Source organism: Sinohyriopsis cumingii, chromosome 2 (genome assembly GCF_028554795.1).
Source record: "Sinohyriopsis cumingii isolate HCF-2022 chromosome 2, ASM2855479v2, whole genome shotgun sequence".
NCBI lineage: Eukaryota > Metazoa > Mollusca > Bivalvia > Unionida > Unionidae > Sinohyriopsis > Sinohyriopsis cumingii.
The window spans coordinates 81,362,935-81,380,963 of record NC_142962.1 but is presented as its reverse complement, the minus strand read 5'-3'; the positions used below and the strand labels follow the sequence as shown (position 1 = coordinate 81,380,963).

General features: G+C 34.6%; 1 protein-coding gene across 3 annotated transcripts in view; it reads right to left on the bottom strand.

The window, feature by feature from the left end:
• LOC149805275 (steroid hormone receptor ERR2-like) overlaps positions 1–18,029 on the bottom strand; it is a 236,276-nt gene that overhangs the window by 150,398 nt on the left and 67,849 nt on the right. Inside the window, exon 1 of one of the 3 annotated variants that reach the window (XM_089949054.1) lies at positions 2,381–2,584. The exons of the other annotated variants lie outside the window; for them this stretch is intronic. The gene's annotated coding sequence lies outside the window, so the exon portion shown is untranslated. Of the gene's footprint in view, positions 1–2,380; positions 2,585–18,029 lie in introns of those variants that run through there. 3 annotated transcript variants of the gene reach the window in all.

Here is an 18,029-nt window from a genome sequence, read left to right as displayed (position 1 = left end):
AATTCGGGAGGGAATGAAGAGAGGTAGGCCGACTTTTAATAAGCAGATCTAAGAATAAAAAGCATGCATTAGATAAAAGTAGGACTGGCGAATATCGGTAATCAGTTGAGATGCTAAACACTCTGAATGGTGAACTTGGGCTGAAAACAAACCCAGCTGCTGCAGATTTTCTTATTAATTAGTAAGCATATGACACTGACTCATACAATCAATGTGCATCAGTTATTTATGCCTTTAAATAAAAAAATACTTGTAAATGCTAGACCAAGTATTGCATAATATCAAACGCAAAATAAGGATAGTGTAACATGTAAAGAACACCACGTATCTGCCATGGCATCATGGCATGTTGCTGGTTTCTTCTATTTACAAAGGTTACATCATCAAATCTTGTGTTGCAGCTTTATACTGAAATTGGATGACCCATGATGTCACCAATCAACGTTGGATTAATTCTTATGCATGTGAAAAATAGCCAAGTTTCTCAGTTCCAGGGAGAAATTACATGCCTGATAATGTGATGAAATGTCAATATTATCTAGTTTTAATAGCATTCAATGAATTTCAGGGCCAATATCTTTCAAGATTCAGTATTATTCAGATGATTAGGCAAAAAAAAGTGTTACATGTGTTGGCAGCACTAGGGCTTTAATGAAGCAGTTTCAAAGGAATAATGTAGCAAAATGTCACTGGCAGTCATTTAATTTTCTTACATTAAATTTACTGTTTGTATTTGGAAATATATGCTGTCACTGACAAGACAAAAAGCTTATAAAATATTAATCTCAGATACAATTTAATCAATCTCTTCTTGATCGTGAAAACCTGTACATCAGATTTTCATGTAAATGGATGGGAGTCTGCTCATAGGGGCAATTTGGCCTCAATGCATGTTTTTTTCCTCAATACATCCGTAAAACTTAACAGCTGACCACTACATGTACCCGCCATAGTTCTATGGAAGTCCAAGTGTAAATGGTAGGGTCTTTACACACACAAAAATTGGTGGATTAAACAAATTTGCTGCAAAAGACAATATAGTATGTACACAGCCTTTAGAAGATATATAAATCACCGCATGTATTAACTTCTGATCTCTATGGGTCTACTTGTGTTATGGTGGATACATTACCTGTCAGCACGCAAGTAGCTTCTCGGTGGTTCCTTCCGGGATTTTCCCAGGTTCTTCCTCCACCATTAATACTGGCCGCAATGTATAGCTTATTTGGTGCTGAAGAATGGCGTTAAACCCTAAACAAAAAACAACAACAACAACCACCTGCCAGCCTCTAGGGAGTTTAAAAAAAAAAAAAAAAAAAAAAAAAAAAACAAACAAACAAGCGCAGTCATCGAGCTACATGCATTTATTTACCTCTAGCCAAAGCGAAAGTTACTACCTGTGCTAGGTTTGTTACGCTGGACTATGCTATGGTTGATATATATACTTGATTTAGAGCAGATCTGCATGGAGAAAATCGTTTTCGTAGTTATAGATCTAACTACAAATAAAACATATTGGTTCCCTAACTGTGGTGTTAACAGATTTAGATGTTTAACCATCCTTTTTTCGTTTTTTTTTCTTCCCCATGTAATATTTAGTAAAGTGTAAAAAACAGAAGCAGAATGTTCTGCCCCATTTTGGGAAATATCTTAAGATCGTCAAAAATACACCCCCCCCCCATAATGCAGGTCTGTTTAAATGCCGATTATTTAAAAACCTAAAAATCATTGTTTTAAAAAATGTGAATAGGTGTAGTTAACAAAAAAGGGGCCTTTAAAAACAGCTAATATCTCAGTAGAAATACTCACACGAAAACTGCATGTTGCATTAAGAATATTGTTTTAAATGACAAATGGTCTCCCAAAACAGCATCATTTGAAGTCATACATTATTGAAACACACTATGCTAAACAATAATCACAACTATTAACAATGACAATACATGGTCGCTATTCGTAGTATTCTGTACATATAGTTTCAACTGATAGTATGGTTGTAAGAGCTGCATTGAAGTTTCCATTGACGTAGAAAGATGCGGTTCTGTACATTCCAAAGCGAATTCACTAATTTAAAAAAAAAAAAAAAAGTCTGTTTGCACAGGTAATGACTACCCGATACTTCTTCCCCCCCCCCCATATATTTATATATAAGGCTTCCAAATAGTCAAGCTAGCACAATGCAAATACATGGTTGTCTGGAATCCAAGAAGAGCAAAGAAAGAAAAAAAAAAGTACGAAACAAGGTTACGATTAAATCAAACGGAGGATTCACCGGCTTTCAAAAGGAATGTTTACAGGTTCTGCGTCAAGATTCAGTAGTGAAGTGCATCTGTACTATGATGGAATTTGTGAAAAGAAAAATCAATAAATCCAAGCTTACCTTGTGTCAGGCACTGCCCTTAATGATATGTCCTGGCTGTTACTACTGAATCCTTTAGAGAATGGCTTGGGGTTTTATGAACGTGACCAATCTACATTTTGTGCATGAAACTGACTTCCTATTCACTCTATTGTTTGCAATCACCCACGAGCAGAACCAAAACAAAAACACAAATAGTAATTGGGTCTACCTCGTTAAGTGGATATGCTACTTCAGAAGTGAAACACCATCACGCATCCTCTTGTGTAGTTATGATATTTATCCATCTAACTGCATAAGTTCATCGCCTACGTCAAAGCTAACATACATTTAGCTCGCTGCATCAAGAGTTTGGGGCACTCTACTGTTTATATTCTCCACTACAGCACCGGTGTACTAGTCCACTGGGATTCTTTAAGGGGATGCCATTGTATCATAATGATAAATATAGCAACCTTAAATTGCTGCTACGAATCTCCATTGCACTCACGGGTGCAAAGTAATCATATCGGCACAAACTGATGCAACACGAAACAAGCTTACATAAAATCCTGCCCTGACATATTGTACCTGAGAATTTTACCTAGGTATACTGACTATTGAGATTTTCTATTACAGGTTTCTCAACTAGGCACATCCAGATTTAGGCGTTCAGCCAGAAAATTTACTATTTGGGTCTGATCAAATACGCAACAGCCTAGAGGAAAAAAGTTAAAGTTCTTAGTTGGGCGGTGCTAAACCCTCAGATCTCTTGCAATAATTCATATCAATTCAACCCTTCCGTCCCCGTTCACCATGGAGAGTCAAGTTTTCTTTACACACACACACACACACACACACACACACACACACACACATATATATATATATATATATATATATATATATATATATATATATGCATGAAATGGTATATTTTGGTACATTTTTATGCTCATCGTAAATACTGTTAATGTACATTTTTGCAATACATTTTTACAACACTATACAGTTATTTCTTTTGTCCTGAGATATATGATCACATAAACTGCCCTTTCTTTCTTTCTAACCAAGTTTGTTAATTGCAGACTTTTGTATAATGCTTTTATTTTCTCAAACTAAATTCTACATTAAGAAGATTTGTTCATGCTTTATTTGTTTTTCTCTGACTTCCCAATTTTTCCCCTTTCGCGGCATGACAGTTTTCCATGTCAGGTTTGTAAGAGGTTGTCTTGTTGGCTTATCAGCTTTTAAGAGGGGAACACTCAGCCTAATAAAGGACCTTGAATACTGCAGGAACAAGTTTAGTCCAGAACAGGTAACTAGTCAAAGCATGCTCCAGTGAGAGAAATGACATTAATTAAAGACAATTCAAATACCCTAGATCAACAGATAGCAATTGCATGGACTTGTTTCTTAACCGATAATTGTTTCAACCAAGTACAAATCAAACAGTTTGCATTCATTTCAAAATTAAACAATATGCACAAATGAAAAGAAATAACGAAAATCAAATAGAGGAACAAAATGTTAGCTTATCAATTGACACTGCACATTTACTGAGTTCACCAGGTGCAAAATGAGCAATAAAAGTATAGTATATTTGGCGTAGAAAGAACCTATGTAAACTCTGGAAAGAACCTCAACCCACTGAAGATACCAGCTAGCTTTCTCACACACCCACAATGGCAACGCTCATGCCTTATGCCAATGTAGACTGAGGTGAAATTTCAGCGATCTGTATTACAAAGAGTGTTAGACCACCAGGCCATGCAAAGCCCCAATGAAAATTTTACAACTAGATTTTGTTAGTAATGATAGCAACCATGATGGAAATAATTTTAGTCTACATGTTTCATCAATAGACAATCTAATATAAGAAATAAACAATATTCATTGGCCAACACTTCATATTTATTCCCAGCATTTTTATTTAAAATCTGATCAGTATTCTTTGGCCATCAGTTAACATTTATTTACAGCTGTGTCATTCTGTGTACAGAGACACTATTGTTATCTATATTCTTGTGACATCAATGGCACAAAGAAACTGCTTATCAAGGTATTTCTTGTTTTTAGTCAAGCACTTAGTTCCCGTTTTCTTGGCATAAAACAGCCAATAATGTACTCAAAATACCATTAAAAATCCAGTCCAAGAACTTTATAAATATTAATCCTCTCAACTTTATATGCTAATCTTAATCCTCTTATAAATATTAAACTCCCAGTATTACTGTATTTGACATATTAAGCCAGTGGTGAAATATGACATCACTGATCAAGTATAAATACCTCAACAATTTAATGCTGCAGCAATAATCTTGACAAAATTCTTAGCCAAAAGGTAACACAGGTTAATCTCAAAAGCATAAAGGCATATTTTATGGATAAAAATCACTTTTCCTAAATAAACCTGTAAGCTCTCATCATGCTTCAAAACACTGCAAATCTATGATTTCCTCTTTATTGCAGATTAGAAAATTATCATTATAGGGATTTGTGTATGGTATGAACCAAATTAGTTTAAATAATTTTGTTTCTTGTTTTGTAAAGTTGCCTTCATAAAAAGAAGTGGTAGTAAACACTGCTGTTGTTGTGTTCTTGTCATAAAAAGCAGCTTTTTTTAAACAATATTGAATACTATAAAAAATTATATTCCCTTTACAAAAAAAAAACATGAAGCAGAATGTCATAAAAAAAGGGCATTCACCCTAGACCACATGACTCCAAGCATATACTGGTATTTTAATCTCATGTTATCTGTTGAATTTAACTAAATAAAACCCTAAAATGTGTCTATGGGTCATTACCAATACATACTGTCAACAACTCAAACTGCTAGGCAAAAAACCCACTGTATAATTAAGGAAGGAACACATACTGGCCATGATCAAAATTGAGGAACTGTGCTTGCTTGTCAGCTTTTTGACAATGCACATGTTTGAGAGTCTGAATACTTACAACAGAGTCCCACCAGGGAGTGAACTGAGTTTAGGGGTTGTCAGTGTACCCATGTTCACTTCATCTTGTATTGATTTTGAAAGTTCCCCCACCCCTTTCGTTTTGCTACAATGCATTAGTAATCAAAGTAAAACGGAAACTTTTTTGTGCATTTTTACTTCAATAAGGATGGTTAAAAAATCAGAAAAACAATATTTGTTCTGTAGTTAATTTTGGTGTAAATTTTTTAAAATGCCATAAATTACATCGTTTTCCAAAAATTCTTGCCAACAAATATGAAACGTGAAAAAATGTGCAGACAAATCTTAAGCAAATTAGGACTAAGTGGACATATATTGATGTTTATTAGTAATAAAAACAAGTTTATTACTAATAAAAACAGTCATATTCAATATTTCAACATTTAGATATATCAAATGAGGTCTGCTGGTATGGAAACATTTGGTGATTTTGAACTATAACCTATATTTCACATCTGCCATTTTATGCTAAACAGTTAAAATAGTGAAGCAATATCAGAAAAGATTTTATTATTTTTATAAACTTCTAAATGTATTTCATCACCAATTGAATTATCAAACATCACCACATGCAAAAATGTTACTGTTGTTTCAATCAACTATTTTGAACTTTGTACATCTGCTTCTCCCCATTTTGACAACTTCACCCTTTCTGACTATATAAGCTGGTTTTAGCCAAATATTGGAGTCCAGCTTTTATCCTAACTTACTATTAACTGCACTTAAACCAATGTCAAGCTTTTGCATCATTATTATGACTTTTGGTAAGTAAAATGGTAACATTTCATGTCAAGGATATGAATGCAATGAGGGAAATGTTCTGGCAAGTAAAATTTACCAACATTAAATTGGTATATTTCACACACACACACCAAAAAAAACAATAATTCTGGGGTTGCCCCAACAAATGTAGCTGAATCATCCCCGAGTGTATTGGTCATATTTCACTCATGTTGGTGGAATGTGTTGTCAAATGTAGTTCAAAGAACTATGTGACATCTCCTGTCTCTAGCTTTACTTCGCTCATCAGGTGTAACTTCCACTCAACTCTGCCTCAAGAGTGGATTCAATTTCACAGGTTTTTAGATTACCTCCAAATGCCTAAACACCTCCAAATGCCTAAACAATGTAGATTACCTCAAAGTCCCTAAACAACATCCCTAAACAATGCAGATTACCTCAAATTCCCTAAAATGTACGGTAATACTAAAACATTACGGGTCTTAAATTGATTAATCGAGTCTTATTACATTATCTATCAGCACAGTGTAGCTCATGTCCGATCTGTATATACTGGAAAAATCACTATGTAATGGGGTGTACTTCAATGGATACAAAAGAGACTTGTGTGGAAATGGACCTATACACTTTGTATGTACTGTATCTACATCTAAAATATCACACAATCAGTCTGAATTGAAACACAGTGTGCCATCAAATGTCAGAATGACCTATGGCATCGCTTGGAGATGCATGCCATGCCAAACTATTCTTTTTTTATTCAGAATCATCTGGGTTAGTGGCAATAATAATTGAGTTCATTATGTATTCACAGCAAAACTGAGCACACCAAGACTAACTTGCATACATGCCAACCCTGAGGGAGGTATAAGCATAATTATTGCTAATGTGTGGTAAATAAGCATAATCTGAGCATAAAAAGTAAAATCTATATATTACATGCCATAATTACAGTATGCTGGATGAAAAATTTATATTTATTTTTTCTACTAAACTAGATTTACAGTTGTCAAAATTCATGGCAAAAATGTGCAAAATCCATGTGGATTTGAACAGGAATAAAAACAAAAACATACAAGTTATTTATATTCAGCTTCACATGTCCAACTTTTGCTGAATGATCGTAAAGTCCAACTTTCGTGGAATGGTCATAAAGTCCATAAAATGCAATAAGCAGGATGTGCTCAATCCAACTGTTGCATTAAACCACTCATATTCTTCTTTCAAATTTGTAAAGTGGTGTTGATTTGTCCTTTTCCTAAAGTTTTGTAGTTTAGAAAGATCCAATTCCTCTAACAATTTTCTGTCATATAACATCCACAAGTTACACCATAAAAGCCTGTTTTCACTTAACATCTGGTGCCATTTTCTTTAAAAGTATAGACTAGTCCACTATGCAACTATATTATCAATATAATGGATTGGTGAGGTAAAGAAATATGTAGGTTGTCTTTGAAATATGTCATATACAGTAGCTATAAACAGAAAATCAGAAAGTACATGTGGGTCTCTGATGGGCAAAGATACTCTTATGCTGTCCTCATGCAACAGCCTTCCTTTTAAGAATATTCTCTAATTTACACGAGTGGGATTTGAGATCTGACAATAATAAAGACACAGAATTTGTTTGTGCTTTACTTTTTGAATTTTTTAATGAAACAAAAATGCATAATCCATATACATGTGAGCAAAAGACACAATTAGGTGAAAAAAAGCATAATGATCATGCCAAAAGTGTAATGGCTGGCATGTATGCACTTGCCTGTACTTGTATCCATAGACATCTACCAGCAGAAGACAAATTCTTATCACTTACCTTTGCCTGCCACTATGTTCATAATGAAAAACGAACTCTTAAGTTAATCCACATTCAAACACTTCAATTACTTCTGATAGTCAGCAAAAGACTAGCACCTTGGCCTTCACAAAAAGCATTCCAGAGAAAGGAGGATAATCCAATTGATATTTACTTCATAATTCCCCACAATCACAGAAATATACTTTCTTCATATTTGCTGAAGTCTTTGTTGATCAGTGAAAACACCACACCAGCTATTGGCCAATATTTCCAAATGAATGAATATTACCAAGATACCAACACAGCAGCAGAACTGTATTGATCACTGCAAGCTGACAGCAATGGATTGATGCACATGGATTTTTTCCATCACCCTACCTCCTCCAATTAGAATTAAAATGAGTCCCTGTCCCAATTTTCCATTATCAACAAAAGAGTGGAGCAAGGCAAGTCAAACAACATTTTCTACAACACAATCAAGAGCTAAGCTCGGCCAGTGCCAAATCATACCAGAGGAAAAATACCAGTAACAATATGACAATGCTCATCTTGGAAACCCCTGTAGTAAAATATAGAGAAACATAATTTGAACTCGTCCAATATGAATGCAAATTTTTTTGTTTTCTTCTGGTATGTTACCCTGAACATTCCTCCTTTAGTGATCAATCACCATCACATTATTAGCTGTTTGCTGAGGTAATGGAAAATTCATCATGAATAATCATGAATTTCTGGAGCATTCATTTGAGAGTTTTCAGATAAGATCAAAATCACCCCGACAAAAAATACCAACATAAATTTGTGAACACAACGAAATCAGCAGTTGCAAAAGATCTGATATACTCTAAGCTTTCCAGTCTTGATGGCAATATGCCACTGGAGACAGAGAGTTAATAACAAATGCTTAATCAGCAACTAGGTTAATATTAAATTAGCTGGAACAATCTCCTTTATATACCATAAAGACAACTAATGGTGGCAGACATTCTGCCCTAGGATGTATCCTGTAATGAAGTTCATGCTGAATATGGTATAGATGTTTTAAAAGTGCACTTTATATCAACAAGAGTCCCATGATGGGACTGGTGCTCCACTGGCCAAAAGAATAATCATGACTTTCTGGAGCATTCATTTGAGAGTTTTCAGATAAGATTAAAATCACCACAACAAAAAATACCAACATAAATTTGTGAACACAACGAAATCAACAGTTGCAAAACATCTGATATATTCTAAGCTTTCCAATCTTGATGGCAATATGCCACTGGAGACAGATAGTTAATAACAAATGCTTAATCAGCATGTGATGTATGTGATGTGATTTGGATTTTTAATGTAGCTTTTAAAAAAATTTCAGTCATATCGCTACGATGTCTGCAATGTGGCAGTTTATAGTGATGTCTAGCACTGGGGCATCATGCCGCAGACATGTAGCATGATGTCCCACCCGGTCACATTATACTGACAACGGCCAACCAGTCCTAACACTAACCTCTTAATGCTGAACACCAAGCAAGGCAGCTGTTAGTACCATTTTTGTATGTCTTTGGTATGACTCGGCCGGGGATCGAACCCACGACCTCCCACATCTGCGGTGGACGCTCTAACAACTAGGTCAATATTAAATTAGCTGGAACAATCTCCTTTATATACCATAAAGGCAACTAATGGTGGCAATCATTCTGCCCTAGGATGTATCCTGTAATGAAGTTCATGCTGAATATGGTATAGATGTTTTAAAAGTGCACTTTATATCAACAAGAGTCCCATGATGGGACCGGTGCTCCACTGGCCAAAAGGAATATCCAGGAATCCAAGAGAAAGGCATTTTTCTATTTAACTGCTGATCACTGAAACCATCCCTGATATTCTCAAGTAACACATGTTATGTATATTTAATTTGCATTGTTTGCTAAATTTTTTTATAGTTTTTTTATTTCATATGCTATTGTAATGTAACATTGTATGTTGGACTTAACCTTGTCCAAAATCAAGTTTATTTTCTACCTGACCTGAATTCATTTTTTTCCTGTCAACAACTAATATACAGCTAAAATATTTTCTATGTGAATGGGTTTAATATCAGGATCAGTATTAATATCAGTAAATATATTTATCTGGGTCTGGGTTATTGGAATTCCCCTACAATTTACCTGGCGTACCTGACATAGTCCAAGTCACATATTAAAATTTATATAACAGACTTTATAATTATAAATAACATTTTATTTTGCACACATTATGAAGTTTCTAGAAAGTTATTTTCCATTAGGTAATATATTGTAGTTTTTGGAAAATGTTAATTGTGACCTGAGGTCAAGTAGATGACTATATAGTCTTGTTACTGGAAGATTATTCATTTGTGCTTGAACATCCAAGCAGAATCAAGTTATTGTTGTGTAAAGTATCTGATTTGGAATTATTCAAATTATTTCTTCTCTGGAAATACAAAAGTGCTCTGGTAACATTCTTGGAAATAGAGACTTGCATTTATACTGAAATTTCAAATAAGGTTTTCTTCTTGGATTGTACTATTGTGATCCAACAAAAGACTGTTGGCAAATCAACACTTTATGAGCCATCACAACACTTTCAGCATTGGACTTAATTTGGACTTCCCACTAAAATTTATTCACAACTTTTATTATTAGGACTTGTGTCTATAAGTCTAGGATTATGATGGGATTTAATTCACAACACTAAGTTCCTTTTTTTTAAATTTCACTTTGTATTCTAGGGAAATAAATTATTTGTTGAACTGTACAAAGCTTGTTGCTTTTCATGCTTTTCTGTTACATATTTTAAGAGCACAGACTCATAACACAAGATTTTCCTATTTGGCTACTATGATGGCCAGACCAGATATCTTATCGGCACCATTTCCATTTGAGACCAACCAGACACCACTGTAAGTCTTTTGGTTAAAATCCCAAGTCATTCATATAACAAGATTTTCAATAGGACCATTGTGTCAGCCAGTAAGAATGGCTCCATTTTTTTTTATTAAGGATCAATATAATGGAATTGTGTGTACTTAATTTCAATGCCTTATATATGAACAAAAATGTACTTGGCTTTCATTATATATACAGTGTTACCCATGGGTGGTTTATTTTTGTCTTTGGATATTTAAAAAATACTGAGTTCCATTAACCCAATGAGAAAACCGATTACCTTAAGCTCCTTGGCCATGGATTTTATCATAACCAGGATACATGTGGTGTAAAGACTGACTGAATTATCACAATAAAATTTTTTCAGGAAGCTGTCCAATTTACAGGAGTGATCTTCAGCTGTAGATCCATTGCATTTTTAGCTGCTTTTGTGACAGGAGCGGTAGAAATGCTGGGTTTCATTTAAACTGTATGCTGCTGTCAGTGGTGAGATTGACTCAGTGGGCAGTATTTGTCTACACTTCGTGAGGTGACCAAATCTTTGAAGCCAATGGGTCTGTAGAAAATAGGGAGGCTCTTGAGCGATCCTTCAGCAGACTGGGAGGGTGGGCCATGCATGACAGATCCTTAACCATTTGGTGAGAGCTGTGAAACTGGAAATGCATCATGATCATCAACTGAACGCCATGACATACCCATGTTCTATTTTTGAATTAATATTTAGTACCACAAAGAGTGAACAATCGATATTTCAGTATTACTATATATGTGAAAATCAGTAATACATATATCCTTCTTGTGAATGAAACACCATTGATATTTTTGTGCAAAATTCTCAACATTGATCATCTATGGTGACAAATCAAGATATCAATCATACTTGTTTATAAGTTGATTCTTGTTTGACTACTCGTTAAAGTTATACGTTCTGATTAGTTCCAGACTGGAATTATATAAATTCCTTACATCAGTTGTTTTTAACTCCGTGCACATGATTCTTTTAAAATCTGCTACTGGACTTAATGCACAAGAGTTTTGTGTCAGATTCATTAATTATTGAATTATATCATAAATAAATATCTCCTTTACAAAATCTTTCATGTGTTTTCGCTGAAATCCTATCTGAGCCTAGATTCATCCTGCTGCAGTCAACTAGGCATGGGGCTATCTGATTTTCTTAGCACAGGGTTATGAAATGAACAGTCATTGTAAAAAAAATTTAAAATTGAACAACTAATGCTACATCTACAGTCAATATGGTTAACAATGCATCAAGAATCAAAAACGAGAAAACAAATGAGGACAATTACTGTAATGAACTGCAAAAAATACTATGCCTTCAAATGCAGAAACACGATCTTGGCATATTTTCCAACCTTTAAAGTATATAAGCCATACTGAGAAAATAAATGTATCTGATCTCTATTTCTGGTCAAAATAAACAAAAATAAACTGCAGTTCTTTGAAAAGTAATTAACACAAACTAAAATTACATGTATATCTGACCAGTATTTTTTTATATTTAAATGCAAAGGCAAACATTTAATGTTATATCATTTTTGCTCTACCTTGGTTCAGTACATAATGCAGTCAGCAGTTATGGGCCTCAACTACTGCACTATAATGAGGAAATTCTGTATTGTTCTCCATCATTAATGGAGAAAGCAAAGGCCTACTAAAGATACATGTTTGTAGTTCAAACTTCTGAACACTATTACAGGAGACGACAATATTTTTCTTCTTTTCTCTGAGATGCTTTGATCATTCGTAACACAACTGGAATAAAATCAGAATAAGCAGTAAAGTCTACATGGAAAGCTCTTCATAATAGTTCTGGTCTGACATGGTATAATGGGAAGATCCATATTTACAACTGCTCTCTTTAATCAAAACTGAAGAAGGAAAACAACGGCCCTTTCTATATTGGTTCACAATTTGTGACAATATACGCACAAAGTCTGTAAAAAATGGGAATTCAGAATGTTTAAAATTTACCAGAGAAACCAATTTTTAATCTGCATATGATGTTTAACAAGATGAATGACAAAGTCTGACAGTTATCCCCATAACTGACCTTTAAAAAAACCTTAAGTGGACACAAAGTTGCATTCTATATTTAAATATGTAAATAATTCCTGCCTCATGTTTATAAATGTCTTCTGACAGAATTTAAAGTACTTTGGGGAATGTCAGTAAGTGTTATATAATATTATGACTTTAAACTGATTCTGAAACAAAGAAACTACCTGACCATGAATTAGCCATTGTATTATGGTCAAATTTGCAATTACTTCCTTTGAAGAACCTTGCTGCAGGGCGAGAAACTGTTTGGTTGCAATTAGCAGTGATGTCACTGGTTGGCTTAGGCTTAGAGGCTGGAAACCCAACATTTTGACATCTCAGTGATACATGTACTACCCCAGACCGTTTTCAAAGAGACCACCAGTATCCAATCAGAATTATGATAGGAGAATTTTTGGAGGGTTTCTCACGCAGCCAGAGATTATTCTGTTACTGTCATTGTGAAAGAGTCAGTGCACTGTTTGGAAATTGGCAAGAGCAGGCATAGTTGGAAACACTACACTATGCTCCGAGTGCCGAAGTTGCACACTGATTAAAAGGGTGGGAAAGGTATTTCTAGGAACTTCGGACAAGACTAAAACAAAGTCTTCTGAGGAAGCTTTCCGGATGGGATCAGATGCCACCCAAAGATTAGAGAATAGAAGAAGTGGAGAGCACGTACAGATAGGCAGTTGTGCAAGGAGGGCGAGAAAACGGAAACGTGGGTGCCAGAAGTATCAATGAGGGCAGAAGGAATGGAAAAGAGGGTACCGGAAGTACCAACAAGGAGGGCCAAGAGAAAGGAAATGAGGATACTTGAAGTACTGACAAGGAGAGCCAGGAAAAGGAAACAAGGATACCAGAAATACTGAAAGGAATACAAGGTGGAAGTTACAGATGAGCAACACAAAATGGAAAACACGAAGAAAACCCTCTCACCTTTAATTTCGCAGAATGAAGTAATTGGCATATTGGATTGGTCGTGTATTGATTGGAAGCAACTGCATTGAAAAATTGTCTTATAATTGTGGAAGACCATGATATAGTTCATTACATTGTTATACCTTTCAACTTAATTTTACATTTTAACACCTAGACTGTCAGCTTTGCTGACTGGGGCTCGGAGCTATTTGACATTTAAATTGTCCCTCCTTCTCCAGAGTTAGTAATAATTCCCTACAGGGCACGTGACATTAATAAAAGATGCTTTTTATGACAGTCTTTATTTGGAGGTGTCCATTATTTTAAACCAGGTTTTACTGTTTTAAATCCAAAAGAAAAGTGTTTTACAACTGAGAAAATACTTCCATTTCTCAATGAAATTAAATGAACACATTCCCAATTTAAAAATGAATGATGTAAACATCAAACTGTTCAGTTTAACCCAAGATTAACCCAAGGTTAATCAGAGACAAATCATTGCAGCAGTTTTTTAAGTCACTAACCAAACATGCCACCCTACTTCTGAGCTCTGTAAAGAAACAGCAATTAGGATACACCAAGCTGGTGCCAGTAAAAGGGGAAAACGTAGTTGTAGATGATATCAAATGTAGACTTTCCACTTGTGTTAAAAATACAACTGAAAAAAAGCCATTTTTGAGACCCAAAGCTTTTCAGGCTATAAATTACCCGTTTCAGAACCAGAGTTTGTGTCCAGATTTGTTGCTTTTTGGCCTTAGATCTAAATCATCCAGACTGAACCACAAACAGACAGATGAACCTTTGCAAAAAGTACAAGTTTCAGATTTCAAGTAAAATGGGTCCAGGACCAAAAAAAAATTGTCTTCCCCTGGCTCATGAGCCAGTTTGCACATTGTCTCATCTCATTCAACACCTTAAGTCAACTTCTTAATTTCACCTGACCTATTGGCAACTGTCAGTTTTGTGATTAGTGTTATATTGTAATGGCAACTGGCTCCTGACAAGCTACTCTCTTGTATGTGCCTTAACTGAGCTGGGCTCTAGGACACACTGTACTAATGGTATGGAAAAATGGGAACCAACTTGGGAATGGGTGAACCTAAAACAGAGTATATATGGGTTAGGCTGATCATGATTGGTTAATAATTTAAGTTATGCTATACAAAAAAGAACCTTTTGAGAGCTTATCCTAGTTGTTAGTGAAAAAAAATAGAGACATTGTTTTATTGATGGAATTTCAGTCCTTTAACAGTGTTGAGTTTGGAACACTCATTACTAAAATTAGCACCTGACTCTTTAGTGTGGAATTGAAAGCTCATGTTTCAAACACATGCAGGTCCAGAAAATGCTGCGGCTCATATCTTTTCCTCTACACAGAAGCTGACATCCAGGTTTCATCTATACTGATAAATATAGGTTTGATCATAAGCACTCAAAAATTTTAAGTTATTGAATTTTTAATATCATGGGGTTTGCATAGGTTTACTATGGGAACTGAATTAGTACCGTGAGTCATATAGACAGCCACAGCAATACAGTGTCTCCACATATGCAAGTGCAATTTACTTTACTATAAATGCAATCACATGGTTCTTTTTGTGGATAACAAGCAAAATTAATACATTTTGAAAGCCACAGAGTGACTTTAGGTAGGATATTAAATGCATATTCAAATATATCAACTGTTGCCAAGAAGGGAGGAGGGGGAACAGCGTGTAGATTTGACTGTTAGGTGGAGTATTTAGCACTATGGTTTATATCTAAGTAATGCATATATAAAATTTATACAATTTACCATTTAAAAAGTAATTACAGTGAGCAATATTATATTTCCTAGTTGTGTTTTGAAACATAATGATTCAGATATGATCACGAAGCACTTTTCCACCATGCTTAATGGTTAAGACCTCTCATGACTATGCATTCCTCTAATTTCTTTCAGTGAATGTTTTAAAAGTTCATATTTTGCAATGGACTTGTGTCTACTTTACTTTAGTTTTAAATTATGTCTTCTGAGGTTAGGGGGTACTTTTAGGTAATTTTTGTCATTTAAATATCTTTTTCTGTAATAATACATGTACATATAGATGGTCACCTTGACCTTTTACTCATTAATTACACAATATGACAAGGCCGGTAATATATTTCAGCATTAAATTGAAGAGCGGTAAATGGTGATATTAAAAAAGATGATTCTTATTAGACAGCTTTACTTTAATATTTTTTCTGATTTTCTTAAATAAAGCTCAAATATTTAAATGTTGCCTGAAATACACCATTGGTCTTTAGGTGAGGAGGAACTTGCAATATAATGTAATATTCACAAATGTAATCTTTGACAAGCAGGACTATGCACATTGCTTACTTATGTATTGAACTAATATTCATAGGACTGTCAAGAAAATCAAGGGTGAATATAGGACACATGGTACTAATGGTATGGAAAAATGGGAACCAGCCTGGAAATGGGTGAACCTAAAATAGAGTATATATGGGTTTGGCTGACCAGGATTGGTTAATAATATAAGTTATGTTGTAGGAAAAAGAACCTTTTGAGAGCTTATCCCAGTTATAAGTGAAAAAAAACCCAGACACATTGTTTTATTGATGGAATTTCAGTTCCTTAACAGTGCTGAGTTTGGAACACTCATTACTAAAATTAGCACCTGACTCTTGGGTGCAGAATTGAAAGCACATGTTTCAAACACATGCAGGTCCAGAAAATGCCACAGCTCATATCATTTCCTCTACACAGAAGCTGACATCCAGGTTTCATCTATACTGATAAATATAAGTTTGATCATGAGCACTCAAAAATTTTAAGTTATTGAATTTTTAATATCATAGGTTTACTATGGGAACTGAATTAGTGCCACGAGTCCTCTAGGCTCAATGTTTTACCCAGGACTGAACAATTCATCTTATAAAACTATGAAGTGTCCATGGGGCACAAATGCTCTAATCAATCTTGTTGTTTTGTAGTTTGTTTTTTTAAAAAGGGGCATAACTCTGCAAAATCTTGTACTGTCTGACACAACAATATGCCAATCAGGAGTTCAAGATCAATGTCCATTAGGTTTTGAGGTTTTCCATCAAAAAGCTGATGTCCTGTTTGAGTAGATAAATCCAGAGGGAAACTATAGTACAGTACATGTAACTGATTTGTGCTGACCAATAATATCATTTTGCAAATTAACCCCTGTCAAATTTCTTAACTTAAGGCTATGGTGCGACTTTGTCAGCTATCAGTTTTAGGCCCTCTCCTCTTACTTATCTATGTCAATGATCTACCATTAAATAATGATTCCACAAATACACATTTGTTCGCAGACGATGCAACCTTGTATACATCTAGTTCTGATACTGACGTTATCAAAATGAGATTAAACTCAGAACTTATTAGAGTCCAAAACTGGGCACAACAAAATAGAATGGTAATTGATGAAGGTAAAATAAAATGTATGATTTTGGGGACATCACAGAAGCTACACAAGTCAGGGAACCCAGAACAATCTCTTGCAATAAATAATCATCCATTAGAAAATTTCAAACATGAAAAGCTTGTAAATGTGTCTGTAGATAATAGTTTATTACAGAATGACCATATTGATAAGCTTTGTGAAACACTGTCATCCGAAACTATCCTACTCGGAAGAATCATGAAATATTTACTTATGGAAACTCACAATCTATATACAAGTCATATATTCTTCCAACAACAGATTATTGTTCAAATGTATGGGGAAACTGTGCTAAATCTGAGCTTGACAGGATTTATAAACTTCAAAAACGAGCAGCACACGTAATTTTAGATGCATCTATTGATAATCCCTCAAAAGCATTGTTTACACAACTCAAATGGTTCATAGTATATGACAGGATAGGCAGTTCTTTTATATCAATGTCTACATGGAACTGCACCAGAGTATCTTCAGGACTTATTCAGGCCTTTTTCAACACAATACCAGTTGAGATCAATATCACATGGAAACCTTCTAGCACCATAACCAAGAATAAAGCAATTTAAAAAGACCTTCCAATACTCTGGTACAGTTCTGTGGAACAAGATTCCACTACATGTAAAATCTGCTGAAAATATTAGAATATTTAAGAAGAGATATTATGAGCATGTATTTGTTTCTAATGGAATTTAGTATCTTAAAACTAAACATGTTAAAATAAACAGTAATTATTACTATCTCCATATAATGTGCATTGTTATAATCTCCTTAGTAGGCCTCAAGGGAGAATCGTCCTTGACTAATGAGTCACCCTCTATAAATAAAGCATTATTA